This window comes from Mesoplodon bidens (assembly GCF_964165515.1).
Source record: "Mesoplodon bidens genome assembly, contig: HAP1_SCAFFOLD_197, whole genome shotgun sequence".
Lineage (NCBI taxonomy): Eukaryota > Metazoa > Chordata > Mammalia > Artiodactyla > Ziphiidae > Mesoplodon > Mesoplodon bidens.
The window spans coordinates 295,121-313,810 of NW_027672364.1; the positions used below are offsets into that span (position 1 = coordinate 295,121).

General features: G+C 41.6%; 2 protein-coding genes across 5 annotated transcripts in view; both read right to left on the minus strand.

Annotated features, from left to right (window-relative positions):
* The window catches only part of LOC308610327 (spermatogenesis-associated protein 31A6-like), a 57,697-nt gene extending 42,140 nt beyond the window's left edge, over positions 1–15,557 (minus strand). For 2 of the 4 annotated variants that reach the window (XM_081259506.1, XM_081259504.1), the window contains exons 1-3: positions 15,539–15,556; positions 15,003–15,132; positions 14,666–14,729 (exon numbers count right to left, since the gene is read on the minus strand). The gene's annotated coding sequence lies outside the window, so the exon portion shown is untranslated. Of the gene's footprint in view, positions 1–14,665; positions 14,730–15,002; positions 15,133–15,538 lie in introns of all 4 variants that reach the window. The other 2 variants (XM_081259503.1, XM_081259505.1) reach the window with 2 other exon arrangements.
* Positions 1–18,690, minus strand: part of LOC308610325 (uncharacterized protein) — a gene marked incomplete at its 5' end in the record, with an annotated part of 41,880 nt that overhangs the window by 2,724 nt on the left and 20,466 nt on the right. The gene's annotated exons all lie outside the window — the stretch shown is intronic.

The following is an 18,690-nucleotide window of genomic DNA, read 5'->3' on the forward strand; positions in this document are numbered from 1 at the left end:
GACAAAGAGAGTTTGGATGTGAGATTTTACTCCCAGAAAGATGGGAATCCACTGAAGGATTTTAACTGGTAACTTAGAAGAGAGACAACTTTCATAACACAATCAGGTATTTTTATAAGACACATTTGTTTCATTTTCAGAACGATCACTCTGGAAATACTGTGACTAGATTTTTGGAGAAGGGTGACGGCAGTCCCGGATATAGAAAGATGAGTTAGTAGTCCATTAATGTAAGTCAAACAGGAAAGTGGAGATAAAAGTGTGAATTTGTGGCTGAGCGTTCTTTTCTGTGAGCACTTGAAAAATGTTATGTCAATGCTTCTGACTCCAGAGTTTTAGACAAGAAATATGCTGTCGTTGGAATTGGTGTTTCTCAATAAGTGATGCATTGTTTCTGCCTGTCCACTTGCGAGATTTTTTTTGTCTCCACTTTTCAGAAGTTTAATTATGATGCGTCTTGGCAAGGATATCTTTGCGTTTTTCCTCTTTGAGTTTGTTCAGATTCTTGAATTTGTGTTTACGTCTTCTAAAAAACTGGGAACTTTTTAGTCATGATTTCTTTGAATACTTTGTCAGTCCTACTTGCTCTCTTTTTTCATTCTGGAACTTTGATGATATTAACGTTAGTGCTTTTGTTACTATTTACACGTTCTTGAGATCCTGTTCTTTCTCCCATCTCTACCCCTCAGTCTATTTTTCTCTGTACATATGGTACACTGTACTGATCTCTTCTAAGTTCATGATTCTATGCTTTGTAATCTCCACTCTACTCTTGAGCAAAGTTTTTTCATTGTTGTATTTTTCAGTTCTACTGTTCTCATTTGATTTTATTGTTATAACTTCGTCTTTTGTTTACATTTTCTATTTTTCCCATTTCTGTCAAGGAACGCATAATTGCTAATTGAAGCATTTAAGTGACAGCTTATTTAAAATCCTTGTCTGATCATATCAATAGACATTTTATCTCAGTGTTGGTGTATGTTTATTGTCTTTTCTCATTTATTCTGTGATTTCCTGGTTCTTGGTGTCATGAGTATTTTTCCATTGTATTCTAAACATTGGGAGTTATTATATGACTCTGTATCCCATTTAATTTTATTATTACTTTTTAGATGGAAGTCATCCTATTTGAGGCGTAGTATGAGGACTGGGGGGTGACGTACAGATTTCCATTGGGCCCTACTGACAATACCCCAGCAAAAGTGGGCACTTACATTGTCTCACTGCAGAGAGATCAAGTAGAAGTTCAGCTAGCCTATGGCCCTTCTGACACCTTCCCCCCAAAAGTGGGAACATTAATATCATTGTGTTGCCTTTTAGTAGGAGTGGAAGTTCATCTCCCCAGTAGTTTTCTTGACACCAGGGGAGGGGAGAAGTGAACTGTTTGCTGTCCTTCCTCCCGCTTCATTCCTTCTTGTTGATGCCGGGTGTGGGTAGATGGTCAGCTACCTGCTGGCCCCACTGACACCAGGGTAAGAGGAAGAGAAGTGCCAACTAGCCCTGCTTGTGCCATCTCATTCTGTCTTACTGCCTCAGGATGGTTATGGGGATTCAGCACCCCAGTGGGTCTCACTGACATCATGTGTTGGGGGTTAGTGGGGTGCCTACTCCCTCCAATCTGTAACACCCTATTCTTATTGATGTCAGCAGAGATGAATGCTAAGTCCCACCAGTGGACCCCACGACTGTGTGAGGGCAGCCCAGTGTTAACTAGCCTGTCAGGCACCACCTTTTAAAGTCTGTTTGCTCATGGAAAGGGTTGGAAGCTCAGCTCACCACTGGACCACACTGAAACAACCCTGGTGGGGAATCAGAGCGCTGGCTCTTCTGGAAGGCAGGAGTGGGGTGGTGTGGAAGATCAAATCCTACCTTGGCCCAACTGAAACAACAGGACGTAGGGGATGGGTGCAATATTCCACTGGCACTTGGCTCGAGTAGTGTGTATATTCCACTGGCACTTGGCTCGAGTGGTGTGTATATTATTGCCCAAATGGTCTTCTGTCTTTAGCAACCCCTTTCCTCATACTTTGGCTAGGGGGAACAGGGTTTTGTAGGGGTTTTTTTGAAGCTTTTTTGTCTGTTGTTCTGTTGGTGGTTATTGATTGGGGGTCCTGTAATACCCTCTCCAGGATGTATGGGAAGCAACAGGAAACACAGGGGACTCATCACCATGTCATTCCTCAAGTCCCAAAGTCCTTAGTTAAGTCTGCCTTCTCATTTCCACCTTTCAGCGTCTTCCTGTTTGTTTGTTGTTATGTTCAGGGTTTTAGTTTTAAGTGGGAGAACCTGGGAGAAATGGGCTACTTCATCTTCTTGGAAGCAGAGGTCTGGAGGCCTTTTGATGTTAAAAAGTACTGCTGACTGTAAATTAAAATTTGATGATATACACCTTGCCCTTTAAGAATTATTTTGCTAGATGATGTGGCTTCCCAAAGTTGCTACAATTTGATTTTCATACTTCTAAAAGCCAAGTGTTTTGCTGGAGTTGAAATTTAAAGATAAGCAAGAGATGAGGCTAAGATGATCTATGTGGTAACAGATTAAAGTTGGAAACATCAATATACATTCATGTTTAGCTTAATATTGCTTCATATTACCTTAATACACATGGTCATGTAGAGAGATACTTACAGATATGTGCATATACATGGGTAATGTACACACATATTATCTCTTTGCTCTGTCAGCTGAGAAGATCTAGAAGCAATGACATCCTAGCAGCAATTAGCACACCCCACACCCAGATCCTGCTGTCTAATACCGTTCTCCACTAAAAAGACCTAGTTATCCTTGAAGAAATAGCTGATTCTAGGACTGGGGCAGTAAATATACAAGATTTATATGCAAGACCATCTTATAGTGTCAGAAAGTAAGGAAGTTCCAAAAAAAATATAGGATGGGGATACCTCAGAGTGGCACAAGAGCCAACTGAAAAGAGTTCACAAGGGTCAGGACTAGAGCAATTTGAGGAACAAAGTAACTAAAGTAGAATTCGATTATAACCCAAAGTATAAAATAAAAATCCATGAGTTCTTCTGATATAAATAAATAATTGGATACATAAACGCAGGAGAATAGATAAATCTCCAGTGCAAAGGAATTCCAAATAGTTTATGTAGTACTCCATCTTAAGCATAACTCCCTATTCCTTAGTTGTGGGCTGAGCATATTGACTTCCTTCCAAACAAGTACAGTATGAAAAAGGGAAAACAGTAATCTTACGATGGAGAAACCTGAAAAACACTACCTCAGCCTGGTGATCAAGGTCCACCTCAGCATTCATAATGCATATTGATACTTTGTACACTTGATGTGATCTGACAAAATAACCCTTCTACTCTGTGGTCTTCCTCCTCAAAACACATAATCCCAATATTATCATGAAAAATGCATCAAACAAATTCTAGTAGTGGGCATCCTACAAAAACCTAACGACTCAAAATTGTCAAGGTCATCCAAGGAAAATCTGAGAAGCTATCAAACCCAAGAGGAGCCTAAGGAAACACGGCAACTAAATGTAATGTGATGTTTTGGATGAAATCCTGGAATAGAAAAAGGACATTAGGTAAAAACTAAGGAACTGGACTAATGGATGGGCTATAGTAAATGATAATGTATCAATATTTGTTAATTGATTGTAACAATGTAACATACTAATGTAAGTGGATCATCATAGAGGGAAATGGGTATAGTGTATATGGAAACACTTTATACTATCTTCTCAATTTTTCTGTAAAATTAAAACACTTCTAAAAAATAAAGTCTATAAAAATGGCTGTGTTTTCTTGTTTTATGATTATGTGCCTGTATTTCCTAATAAATACATAAATTTGATTAACCTTCCTTGATACTGATATTACAGAAAATACTAAGTAACTCTGAAAGAATTTGTAACTCCAATGCAACAAGCAATAATTCTTGGTATAAACTTTTTGGAAGAACCCACTGAATAAATCAAAGCAAATTGTCTTTAAAGGCTGAATTTCTTTTCAGTGTTTAATCTTTTATATGATTAATGCATACCACAAGCATGATTCTGTTTCAAAGAGCAGAAAATGTTGATTGTAGGCAATGTCTAAAGTACAGTGAAATATTAATGCCTGATGCTATAACAACTTTAATGTATTTTATGTTTTCAAAATGATGAATTGTTTTTTCAGTTGATAAAGTATTCACTTTTATACATTTCCTACCCACCTTTTCCCAAAACACCCACAAGGAAATGATACTATCATCTGATATTAGGTTCATCAATTTAAATTGGAGTTTTTGGTAGCTGTGGTTGCCAATGGTACTGGAATGTGTGATACTTTTACAGATCCTATCCATGGCAAAATCTGATCTTCACAAGGTAAATCACAGTAGGTGCCTAAAGCCAAATGACATATAGCTTTGTAGCTAGATTACCAAGCATTTTACTTAGAGGCACAATAGGATGTAGAAAAGGCCATTTCTCTTTCTGTCTTTTTCTGCTCAAAGATCACTCACCATCTTCCTTTTTATCAGCCATTTCAGAAGTTTTCCACAAATTTAGACTATATAATGTCACTTAATGTGAATGTAGCTCAACATTCTGTTTTAGTACAGCTAATCTCACATTATTTTATTGGTGCTAAATATGTTAATCATCAGCAAATTTTTGTACTTAACTTTTTTTTTTGATGTGGACCACTTTTTAAAGTCTTTATTGAATTTGTTACAATACTGCTTCTGTTTTATGTTTTGGATTTTTGGCTGTGAGGCATGTGGGACCATAGCTCCCCGACTAGAGATTGAACCCACACTCACTGCATTGGAAGGCGAAGTCTTAACCACTGGACCGCCAGGGAAGTCCCTGTACTTAACTTTTAAAAATAATTAAAATAAGCTATTCAACACATTTCCCCTTAAAAAAAAAAAAGTAATTCTCCTTAGGCTGGCCCTGGGCACATACGTGACTTTGCCATTTTTTCCATGGACTATTTTCTTATCTGTTCAACTGTGTCACATCTGTTCTACCTTCTCAAAAAGAAACATTTAAAAATTCATCTACGCACGCATGCATTCACACATTTATTAAATAAATCGATTGAACACCTACATACAGCACAGAAAAAAAGGCAGAAAACTAATCTGGGTTGCACAGAAAGTAATGAACTCAGTTACAATTTTTGGTGAACACAGGTGTTACTCAATCTACTGGAAATTACATTTCATTATGGGGACTCACAGACTCAAGGAAAATCAAGACCTAAATAATAATAAAGTAATAAAAGCACTAGCCATTTACTGAGTGCCTGCTTGTACCTGACTCTGAAACTCTAAAATCATTACGGATGTTTTGAGCATTGTCGGATATAATTGTAATCTCCATTTTACAGATGAAAATAACAAGGTTAAGAGATATTAGGTTACTTGCCTAAAGTGAGGTGGCCCAGAAACTACAGAACTAGAAATTGAACCTTAGACTTCATAATGCCAAAGTCTGTGCTTTTAATCACAATGTGTGTGTGTGTGTGTATGAGAGAGAGAGAGAGAGAGAGAGAGAGAGAGAGAGAGAGAGAGAGAATGTGTTTAATAGAGAACTTCTGAGAAATGGCAAGAAAACTGCCAGGTATCCATAAAACAATAATTTAGGAGATTCCTACTATACAAGTAATTGTTAATCATATGGCTGAACTAAGGATCTCTCACTTTTGAACCAAGAAATCAAAAGCTTCCAGAAGTTGAGTCTAAATTTTACACTTACATAAGATACTTCATACAGAATGCTAAAGTATAATAACTAAAGAGCTCTGAAAATACTGGAAGCATTCATATTAGTATGATTTCATAATGTGGATAATAGAGGATTTAAGAAATTGGCAGAGGCAACTGCAGACTCATTTGTTATCATTTCTGTAAATAAAATGAGAAAAACGAAAAAAGAATGGCTGGCAATTTTAGGTAGTTTGCTTAATCTCCATACTAGGAAAGACTAAGCAAAAAAAAAAAAAAATTCTCAAAATCTTATTTTTTGAAAGTACCTACAAGTGTATATGGTCTTTTTATACCAAAAAACTTGGAATTATGAACTGTCAAATAAGTCTAATCTTCTCTGATGATAAAATTGCTGACTTTATTTGAAACTATGAAATGAAAAATGAGGTAATAATCAGAAATTCTTAAGAAAAGGAGTAGAAAAAATATAATTATAAGAGTTATGTTAAAAAATATTTTGAAACAAACATAAAATCCCCATTACTGGTACAGAGCTTTTAAAACTTTACTTTGGTTTTAAGTTTTAATAAATATGTTTACATAATTACTGTCATAAGGAAGACACAAATTTAGGTCAGCTTTCTTCATTCTTTCTTTATTAAGCATTATTCTATTTTGCTCCATCATCTTGTAATTATAATATAGTAACTGTGTAATTTTCTACTAAGTGGATATAATTTCCTAAACTGTTTTCCTACTGTTAACAATTAAAGGTGTTTCCAATTTTTTGTTATTACAAATGACATAACAATGAGCATCTTTATATAATAATTTTCTGGATTATAAATTATTTATTGGCATAAGCTTCCAGAATTAGAATTAATGTGTAAAAAGCTATTAACATTTTTATCTTGCTAGACATTGCCAAATTACTTGTCAAAAGATGGAACCAAATTATATTGCAAGAAACTTTGCCAACAGAAGACATTATATATAATTTTTGATTTTGCTAAATTAATAAGTTGGAAACCTATGTTCCATTTCTTTGAATTCTTTGATAACAGAGTGCTGCTGGAGGCTGGGAGGGCGGCCATGTCCGGGAAGGCTCCCCAGAATTGGAGCGGGGAAGTGGAAAAAAATACTAATTGTATTTTCCCTCGATTGTTATCTCTCACTCTTTTCTGCCTCTGTGTAACTTATATCCAGGTAGCTGGAGAAAAATCATGTGGCAGGGCAAATTGGTATTCCAATAAATTAATAATCACCAACTTCAAATGGATTTTCAAGACTGGAAATACTGCTCTGACTTACAGTACGTTCTTTCTAATTCTCCTTAAGGACTATTTTTTGAGAAGCTTTACCTGCCCTCCTCAAATGTCCCTCCATCCTCTCTACTTCCTTCATTCTGAGCTGGTGAGGTGCTTCATAGCTCATTAAGAACTCAGAAGTCAGTAAATAGTCCACTGCCAAATCCATTAATTCATTAGCATTTGCGTTGATCTTTGTATTCCCTTTTACTACACGAGTGAAAGTTAAAAGGCCATGTGCATTACAGATAGCATTTCATTTTCTCTCATCTTCTCAAGTACTTCACAGCACTGCATTTTCTACAACCCATCTAACTCCTTATGAATGATTCTTGCCAAAATTCAACCTCATTCTAGACTAGTAACTCCAACTTAAAATGTTAAAAACTATACGTGTAACATGAAAGCCTCCCTCCTCCCCTAATCCCTGCATATCTTCTTTAGCCAATTCCTGTCTGAACTTTTCAAAATTGTTATCTTCATATACTGTTTCCATGTCCTCACGTCCCATTTACTCTAGAATTTACATCCATCTGACTTCTCTCACCGTAAGCTCTTTGCCCACTGTCCTGAAATTTTACTTATGAAGGTCACCAGCGATCTCCATGTCAGTATAGCCAATGAATAGTTTTTGTCCTATTTCTAGGCTTTTTCCTTCTTTACAAAAGAAAAAGAAAAACAAAAACCGTTTTTTTTCTTCTATGCTTTTACACTCTCATCATCTTCTGTCTTGGTATATTTTACTGGCTTTCTGTATTTAATCAGATTTCTAATATTCTATTAGTTTCCTTTATCTTCAGTGGAATAAACCACTATATGAAGGATTATTCTCAACAGTTAGTTCTCATAATAACAGTACTAGTAGCAGCAGTCAATACTCTATAAAGCTTATCATGTGCCAGACACTATTCTAAGACACTGTTTAAATACATATATATATACACACACATATATATATATATATATATATGAGGTTTTCCTCCTCATAGGCCTATGAAATAAGCCTATTATTATACCCATGTTACAAATGAGAAAACTGAGGCAATGAAAGGCCAAGGTCACATGATCAGTACTTGGTGGAGCCCCACCTAAGTTAATGCTGGGTTAATGCTGGACAAGTTAAATAATGTCTCACAGATTGGCCTTAAATGTGAGCAACATTTAATTAATGACTTGTGAAGTATCAGGAAAAAATGGAACATTTTAAATTGAATGGGAACTACTAAGTCATGTATCAGTAACTAAGAATAATTCTTATTGAATGAAATTATTTTTCATTATTCTTTTGAAAGAAGAATATTCTTGTGTTAGTGTTTTACAGTTTTCTTCCATTCACATATTTATTCATTTATTAGACACACATTTCCTACACACCTTCTATGTGCCAGTGTCTGCTGCAAGCCTTGGAAGATTCAGTGGTGAGCAAAAAATTACAAAGTCCTTGCTCTTAAGCAAATGTCCAGTGGTGGAGGAAGACAGAGTCAACATGTAAATAAATTTTGTACAGCGACAGAAATACGACTGGACAATGGGACGGAGAGGCAGTGAGGAGGCAGGTCTCTTTGGTCAAGATAGTAGTGGTGGCGTTTGAACCGAGGCCTTAGTGATCAGAGGGAAATTGGTCTGGGTAGAAGGATTAGCCAATCTAAAGCTGGGAGAGCAAGAAGTAGAGCTTGTTGCATCTGAGGGACTGAAAAAGATAACTGTGCCTCGAACCCCATGAAGGTCAGGGAAAGATGTAGTAAGTGACCAGACCACATGGTCCCTGTGAGCCTGGCTAAGTAGTTGAAATTTTAATCTCTTTACAATAGACAGCCTTTAGAGGTTAGAAGCAGTGCAATAATAGCATCTGATTTGTGCTTTTTAAAAGACTACTTTGACTGTTGAGTGTCCTACAAAAGCAAACTACTTGTGTCTCTATGAAGTGCAGATAGTAAATTTTAAAAAGCCCAATGAGCTCATAAGTAGTTGGTTTACTAACTGTAATCATTTCTCTTAACTAGACTTCATTAATATAAGCTTGGTGACCTTGGGGTCCTGGGGCATATTAGATTAGGGAAACCCAACTATTTTCAAATAGTGATTTGGAAAATTCTCGAAATTGTTGGGGTTCAGGAAGATTATTTTATTGCTGGGCCTGGATGGGAAGTTTAGAATAAGAAAAGAAAGTATGATGGCTGGCTTCCATCTATTCTCCCTTTCTGTGGGAGAAATGATGGTGGGGTGACTACTTTGCTGTTGACCCAATGCTTAAATTTCAGAGCTCGTTCAATCCAGTAAATATTTGCTGAACAACTATTATATGTTAGGCACCTTGCTGAACCTGGGAATACAGAGAATAATTAATAATAAAAGCAGGTATTCCTAATAAGAGACAGGCACTGTGCTAATGCTTAACATGCACCATCTCAAGTTAGATTAATTTACACACTGACCATATAGGGTAGATGCATTTATTATACCATTTTCCGGGTGAGAAATCTAATCCGTTTAAGGGGCTTAAGTTACTTCTCCAAGGTTACACAGCTAGTTAGGGGCATAGGCAGTATTTGGACTCAGGTCTGGTATCAGCACCAATTCTCTTAGCCATTATGCTCTATAAGGACCTTACTTGAGAAGTTCAGGATTATCCATATATGGGTACAACCAACCCTAAGACCATCTGGCAAAACTGGCTGCTTGAGAAGTCCTGGATTTATGTAAGATGCTCTTGCAATGGAGAAGATCGTGAAGGAGGGTCCCCAAAACACACTCTCTATACTAAGGGGTAACAAGAGAGAATTAGCCTACAGCAGTATGATATTGAGGACCAAGAAACAGTGTTTCTCTCTTTTGTGAATAGTTATTAAATTATTTCTACTTCAAAATATCAGAAAGAAATCACAGTACTATGGACAGTTTGTGGAGCCACCCTATCTTAGCGTGAATCCTGGCAGGTGTAGAGTTCATAGTATGACTCTGGCACCTAAGTGTAGTTAAGTAAGCTTTCATTTTTCTTTAGCCTTAAAGCAAAGTAGCTTTCTGATAGGTATAATTTAGGAAAGTCTTCAAAGAAAATATTTGAAGTCCACTATCTCAGAGAAAAGCAATTTTGCAAAAGATCTATCAGCAAAAGCAAGGCCAAACACACTAATTATTTAGTGAGACTTGTATTGTTATATCATTGCTCATGTTGTTTCTTTATGCATTTACCTGGAAGAAGGTTTTTAATGTTCAACAATTCTCAAAGAGATAAAGACCCACACTGATGTGTCAGAAGGAGCTTTGCCCCGGAATTAGATCAGTTTAGGTTTGGCTACTTACTAGAATTAGGTAACATTCTTAATCTTTCTGAGCCTGTTTCCTATCTGCAAATAGGGATAACACTATCTATTACAGAGGGATGGGGTTAAATTAAATGACACATGTAAATGAAATATATCCTTCCAGACTAACATACCTAGTAAATGTTAAGTGATCTGCAAATATTCTGCTTTCTTGAAATGGATGAAACCTGTTATCATGTTCTTAACCAATGGTCTAAATATCAAGACAATATTTAGTTATAAGTTATATTTGTTCTTTCACTGTCCATCTGCATTTTAACATATTCTAACATATTCTCCTTGATCAATTGTGTCAATATTAGTAACATTTGTCATTTAAGCTATTACTGTTCATATGTTTAAAATATTTCAACATGATATAAGTCATTACTCAAAGGGATGCCTAGCTGGCTTTGTCAAAGATTTATTTGAAGTAAAAATAAAAGACACAATTTTCATTTTTACCTAGTTTTATTGAACAGTGTATTCATTAACTGTATGAACTTTCTGGCCAACCCAATACAGTAGCCAAGACATGGAAACATCCTCAGTGTTTTTTTGTGGATGAATGGATGAAGACAATGGGGTGCATACAACCTACTATTATTCAGCCATGATAAAGAAGGAAATCTGGCTATTTGTCACCACATGGGTGGATTTAGGAGGCATTATGCTAAATGAAATGTCAGACAGAGAAAGATAAATACTTTAGGATCTCATATGTGAAATCTAAAGTACTGAACTCATGATAGAAAGGATGGAATGATGGTTGCCAGAGCTGGGGGTTGGAGGTGAGGAAAATGAGTGAAGATGATCAAAAGATAAAAACTTCTAGTTATAAGATAAGTGAGTAATGGTGATGTCATGTACAGCTTGGTCACTACAGTTAACAATACCGTATTTTACGTTTGAATGTTTCTAAGAGAGTAGATCTTGAAAGTTCTCATCACAAAAATAAAATTTGTAATTATGTGAATTAAGGTTAACTAAACTTACTGTGGTTGTCATTTCACACTATATATATATATATATATATATATATCAATCATCACATTGTACACCTTGGACAGATAGAATATTATATATCAATTCAATCTCAATAAAACTGGAAAAATCTCATTTATATTTTAGCATAAATATATCAAATTGGGTTTCTTGACAAGATTAATAACTATAGATAAAAGGAAGTAAGATATTGTTGTTGCTGTTGTTTGCTTTTCCAGAGTGCAAAACACTAAAATGGGGGGAGGTGAGTATGGGCTTGCAAATACTGCTTCATAGGCCCTGATGCTGTGATACAGACATTTAGTCCAGATCTGAAAGAGAACTTGAGTCATTTCAACCAATCTGCAAAACAGTCGTGTTCAAACGTGAAGAGATGAAGAGATATCAGTAAATTCTTTTTCACACTGCAAGAAATCTGCCTTCAGCTTTCAGCAAAACCTCAGTTTTGGGGTTATGAGGGTAACAGTTCTTAAGCAAGCAGTACAATGCTTCCACCAGTGCTTTCTCCCTACGATGAATAAGTTTTCAGTCTCCCCACCAGTGCTCATCCCTTCTCCCCTTAATGTCTTGGCCAAAATTCAACCATCAGCCCAGAAAACTCTTTCCCAGTTTCATTGCCTGTACGTGACCACGTTATTTCAATCACCTTGGCAACATTTATATTACCTACTTCCTAAGGTAGGTATTATATATATGAGATTTTAAATAAAAGAATGCCTGTAAAGTACTTAATGGTCAACTCCTAGCACAATATGAATATTCCATAACTGCTGACTAGCATTATTATTATATCATTTACATTAAAACTGATCTGTACTTTCTTTCACACACCCATGTTCTTTGTCCCCAACTGGGGTAAAGGAAATAAATGAACATTTATTGATTATCTACAGTAAGAGTATAGAATGCAGTGTAGGCTACAGAATTAGGGGTGTTCAAGACTGAAACTGACCTGGATTTGAATTCCAGACCTCTCACTTACTTAGACTTTACGACGCCTCAGTTCCCTTACTGATAATTAGAGGTAATAGACATTTCAGGCACCACGGTAAGGATTAAAAATATTATAATGTTTGGATCCAGAAAGGGCATTCATTACCTCATTTAATGTACACTGTTAGATAATCTGATTGAGTTTTGAGAATCTGATAACGGCTCTGCATCCTTTTGCTAAAAATAATTAGATAGGTAGATAACTATTCATAGCATTTTGCATAGAATTCCAGGGCTTTGCTAATACGAAAATCAATCAAAGGCTTTAGTTGGCACAAAGAACTCAGAGAAATTGTTATGGGGCAAGAATTAGAATTCTTCTTGAAATACAGACTATCATCCTGGAGAAGAAAGGACAACATTTTAATGTGGTTAAATTTGGGTCAAAACTATGCACTTCCTTAATGGTGTTTCTACCAGCTCTTGATTTGACTGGGATTGAAATTTCTGACATTACTGTCCCCATCACAGACTTGAAAACCTGGCAGACAATCAAGTGCAACCTACAGTTAAAGGTCGCTCATCTAAAAAAATGGGTATGTTACTACCATTCTGACAAGAGCGTTATGAAGATTAAGAAGCAGCACAAATAAACTCTCCTAACACCTGACAGCCAAGTAATACATCTTTCAGCTCTTTCAATTCTTTTTCCTGCTTACCTGACTTATTTCCTTCCCTGCTCTGAGTTCTCACTGTGTTTCATGTCCCACAATGCTGAAGTCATTGTAATGCTTTTACTCAGGAATCTCATTTAACATTTAGCATAGTAAATAAGAAAGCCTAAGAAGTGACTGAGGTAAACTGTCATTATTGCATCATTCTGATAACCTGATTTGTCCAGAAATGTAACTATGTGATTCTCCTTTACTTCCAGTTGCTCACCATTCATGGGCACAAATTGAGTGTATATCAGATATATTAAATTCCTGGAAAATTATCTGTGGTGTGATTTGGGGTTCTATTTGTGTACTACAGCTTTCCTAAAACTAAACTATTATCATTTCTACCCCTCTTCTGTCTGAAAATCCTCAAAACATAAGTTCTAATTAATAGTTATACTAGTTGGCATTATAGTCATTCTTTTTTGCTTTTTCTCTGATTGTAAGTCTCTTCTGACTCTTAAGTCAATCAAATGGGTTCTCTACATTTGAGGAAGCTCAAAGAGGAAAATAGGATGAGTAGGGTAAGAAGACATTCACACATAGAATTAGTGGAAGCCTTACCAGTAACAAAACTAGTGAAATTAGAGCTAATTAATTAGCAGCCAGGAAAATTTCATTATGTGTTGTCATTAACTGGTCAACTAGGGTAACTAGGCTTACACACAATAGAAAGAAAGAGTAGAAAATCTATTGTTTCTGCCAGCTTCTCCTGCTCGTTATCAGCTCAATTTTCTCCTAGTTTATGAAACAATAACAGTTTGGTATTAGAATTTAAGTGCCATCAATATAAGATATGGAGATATGTGAAGCCTACTCCACTTTCTTTGTAAACTAGTACTATAGCATCATAAATTCCACATTAGAATGATTCAGTTGAAAGACAAAATTCATGCAGAGTACACTATTTGTTTAAACTTCAAAAAAATCAAAAAAGATTGCTATATCTTGTTAGATATGTTATGATCCCAAAGATATGTTATGAATCCCAAAGCCAGCCAGGCTATCCCTCTGCATTTCTTTGTCCTAACACAGGCTTTTGTCCACCAGCATCCCCGTCGGCCCCTATACAGAAGAGAACACCGTCTGTTCATCAAGAGCCCCACGCCACAGACACACGGCGCGTAGTTAGAGCTCAACGATGAAGCTGGAGGAGAGGCAGGGATCTCCCAGTTGTGTCCGGCCTGGTGGGATTTTAGAGAAGCTATTTCTTTAGGAAGCGTCCCTTTCTTCAGACAGACTGGGGCATTTCCAGTGGCTGGCCACAGTGCCCCGAAAAGGTGGACTCAGATGGACTTGGGCATCAAGGAAGGTTCTGTGCGGGGCTCACGGGCTGTTCTTCCATGTTTCGAACATACAAATCAAGTTGGGGGCAGGCCACCACTAGTGCAGGGCCGACCAGAAGGCACGTTCAACAAAGTTTCCCCTCCCTAACCCCTGCAGCCCCTTCTAACAAAAGGAAGACCAAAAGGAAGATGTCCAGGGAAGCCTCATCTAAAAGGTGGAGGAGCAACATTCCTCGGTGCAAGTGTCCTGGCCGTGGCTGCAGTGGGAGGACCACACCATGCCACCCCCTGGCTGGGTGTCATGATGAAATTTGGACATTATACCAGAAGCCAAAGGGTCACTCCACCAAACCCTTAAGAAAAGGATGAGGGACGAAGCATGTGTGCCCTCGAAGCCCCAATCTTCTGGTGCTCCAGTCTTCAAAACTTACACAAGCTGCCTCTTACATGTCTCCTTTAGTTGTCACCTTGGGACAAGGACCTCTGAGCACCTGACTGAGGAAACAGAAAGGCCGCTGCCACAATCATCCTACTGAGCCCTCTCCCCTCCCCTCAAAAAGGGCCAGCAGCCCCCTTCCCTTGAAAGGGCTTTTCTTTAGAAAGGGCGGCCTGGACTTAGCATGAGAGGGGAATGCAGTTTAGAGACACCTGGGACCACGGGGTGCTTTCAAAGCCTCTCCCCGCCCTTCCAGGTCTTGTCTGGTGGGGTTTTCAATATTAACGCCGCACAGATAAATAACACCCAGTGTCAGGATGAAGTGTTCTTACGTGCACAGGGTCAGATGGAGGGTTGAGGCCCCGAGCGTGGTCCAGTGTCACGGGAGTGGGGGCGGGGCGGGGGGCTGGCCGTGAAGAAACAAGAGGAGGAGGGGCAAGGCTCAGTACTGGATCCTGCTGACTACACACACACCCACACACACACTTATAATCTTTAGCTGCCCCATGAACTTTTTGTGAACTGTTTAAAACTGGAGGTCTGTTGAACAAACAGCGGCGCCACTGCCAGCCATAATTTCATTGCAACGAGCTAAAGACTCTTAACTCTTCAGGTTCCAGGCCAAAGATGGACCTGAGCGGAAAGGGCCAAGGAGCCGGGGGCCCTGCCTGGCGTGAGGCCCTTCTCCAGAATGACAGCCCAAATCCTGGGCAGGAACACCCTCATCCTGGGCAAAGGCCGTACTGCGTACACCCCACCATCACTGAGAAACGGGCCCACCCCCCATCTCTCTGGGATGTAGAACTAACTAAGGGGATCTTGGGCACAAGGGACACACAGATAGGGTCAGAGACACCGCCACGCTCACCCCATTCCTCTTCTAGAAGCGGCTATTGAAATAGTTGGGGGTCTTTCTTACTTTCTTCTTCTTCTTTTTTTAACCTCCAAGGAAAAGTTCTTCAAAAGTGACTTCCCTCACCCTTGGCTGTGGGTCATGCTGCAGGGGGCAAATGACGTGATTTAGATGACAGACAGAGCAGGCGCTTTGCTGCTGTATATAAGAGGCTCATCTGCCCTTATTTCTCAACGACCCCCCCCCCTTTTCTTCCACAGGTGGGTGATGCTTCTGGAAGTGCCAAGATGTGTGAAGTCCATGAAAAGCACTTTACAAGCACCAACCTGTTTCCAGTGGGAGCTGCTAAGCTACACCTTGGCTCTGGGTTTTAACCCTTTTTTCCAGCAGTGGAGAGAAGGGGGCAAGGATGTGGGATAGGGATGAAGAGGGAAGGTGGCCAAGAGAAGGGGTCAGCCGGGGAGACGGAGGAGGGTCTGGTTTCTGAAGAACAGACCAGGAATTGTGGTGGCTGCCCGCTGAACACCCAGTTCTGGGAGAGACCCGGCTTGCAAAACGCAGACTCACCGCGTGGTCTCCGGCTTTCGGTCTGGCCCTAGGGGCAAGCACAGGAGAGCTTGAGTCTCCCTCGACAGACTTGGGCAGTCATCTGGTCCGGGAGCCAAGAGTTATGATTAGCATCCGAGCTTGGCCTGGACGCTGGGGAGAAGAGCCTGATTGGCAGAAAGAGGTCAGAGGGACCAAGATTAGGAGCTGTCCCCCCAACCTTGGCATCCCTGAGTGAGGGCACCTTGGCCCTCTGTGAAAAGACACGAGGGGGCACACGGGTCCCCAGCTGTACCCACCACCGTTCTGCCGATTCCTGCTATGAAGACACCATTATGGAATGAGGAGAAGGAGAGAACGTTTGTTTTGTTTTTTTTCTTTAAAGGAGACTTCCCTTGGCAGGCAACAAACAGATTGCAAAGGAAGGAGCAGTGGCCGTGAGAGGCTGGCGTGAGCGCAGGGAGGAAGGCAGCACCAGGCCACTCCTGCCACCTCTCCTTTCTCTCCACCCCAGCTCCTCCTGGCACCGGGCCACTTTCCACTGCCTCCGCCCTTGAGGCGCTGATGGATTGGTTCAAGTCTGCACAGCACGCTTGTCAAGTGACAGCGACGGAATGGGAAGCAGCGCCACCAAACCATCCCAACTCCACTCCAATACTAACGGTGCCCCTTCCTAGGGCCTCACTCTCTAGGCACCCCATGCCGCATCAGGCACTTATCCAGTTAGTGACCAAGAACACCTGGACGGGTTTTGGGGAGCTTCTGGCTCAGAAGGCCGGGCAGACGGCAGGGCTCCCAGCCAGCATGCCATGTGCCACGGCCCTCCGTAGGCTGGGGACCTCTTCGGGGAAGGGGTGTCTCTCACTGCACGGGCATGGCTGGTTCTCTGTGGAGGACACGCGCGCGCGCGTGCGCAGTCACCACAGCCTCCCAGCTCCCACTCTCATCAACGGCGTGTCTCTGGGCAGGTGGCCGGACCTCTTCAACTTTGGCCCCCTCATCTGTAAATCTTTGGCACCGTGTTTTCCAGAGGATTAAACTGCACTATGGACTTGAGTTCTGCCTGGCAATAGCTGGTGCAGGCCACATCTAACCCATTAAACAGCATCTGACTCCACTAAACATTCTACGTAACAAACAAACCCCCGAATGGCTATATAGTTTCCTTGCGGCAGAGGGAAGGCTGAGGCAGGGACACAGAGGGGGCCAGGGAGGGGTGACCTTCTGCAGAGTGTGTGGCTTTCATGGAAGCCCAAAACTGATGGCACGGGAGCCCTTCCTGGGACTGCTCCAAGCGCAGACTGAGTCACAGACAGGCACTTCTCTACTGGCGTCAAGGAAGGGAGGGATGAAGAAGTTCCTATTTTAGCATTGGGGGCCGCGAGGAGGTGGGAGATGAGAAAAAGCGGTCCAGGGTGTGCAGCGTTGGGGCAAGTCCTCCTGGGATGTTTTCCCCAGTATGTGTAGCAGTGGGGAGAGGGGAACCCCAAGGATGCCCCCAGGTCGGGGGGAGGGTCGCAGGCTTCCTGGGGTGTGGCTGAAGGAGGTCGCCCGACTGGGTCCTGCAGCCGGGCATGGGTGCTGGGGGGGAGTGGGGGGTGGGAGGAGTGATCCAGCCTGTCCAGGCGCTGTCTCTTGGCACACTCCAAGTCATGGCTGTCGCCGCCTCCAGAGGCGTCCCCACTCACGACCCAAGTTTTGCATTAGTAACAGAGCTGCGGAGCAGGAGTGCGGGTGTGACGGGGTGGGGGACGGGAAACTCACGTGGCTGGCCCTGACCTTTTGAGCAACCAGAACCTTCCCTGCCTCCTCCCAGGGCGCCAGGATAGCGCCGCGAGCCACTCGGGTCAGTCGGGAGTGAACTTGGCCGGCAGCGGCGGCGGCGAGTGGGGGAAGGGCGCCCCCTCCCCCGCCTCAGCCCTGAGCACGGATTGGTCGGCAACAAAGGGATTTTCTCTCCCACCACACACACCCGCGCTGCCGCAGGCTCCTCGCCCCTCCTCCGCCAGGTCCCCGCGCGGGGCCGACCCCCCACACGCACCCCCCGCCCGACCTTCCAGGACCCCCGGATCTCTCGGCTAGCCCGACCCCAGCTCACCCCGCCCGCGCGCTCCTCTGGGCTCCCCCTTCCCAGGCGCCTGCCGCTGAATCTCTGACAAAAAGCAACTTTGGGTGGGCGCACGGAGAACCCAGGATGTGCGGCGGCGCGCCCCAGGGGAGTGGGCACTGACTGGAGACCGCTCCAGCCCATCGTCCTGCGCTCCCTTCGGCCAGTCTGGAGTGTTCTCTCCGTGGACGCCTCCCCCACCTTCCCCGATTCAAAGATGCAAGCCAGGTGTAGCCAACTGTAAAAGGGGGCTCGGGGGCTTGGGGAGGGGGGCACCAGCAAGGATCGACCGGGAGAGCCGCTGCCAAACCGGGGCTGCCCGCCACACACCCCCTTCCCCCAAAACAGAGCCGTGGCCCCCCGTCAGTTCTTGGACCAACCTCAGACACTTCCCCTTCCCCCTTCCAACCCGCCCCCCCCCCACGCCAGGCCTCGGCTTTTTGTTCCTTTCACTTTCTTTCACGGTTGTGCCACACACAACCACGCGTGTATGCAAGAGGGGGCCCCATTTGGA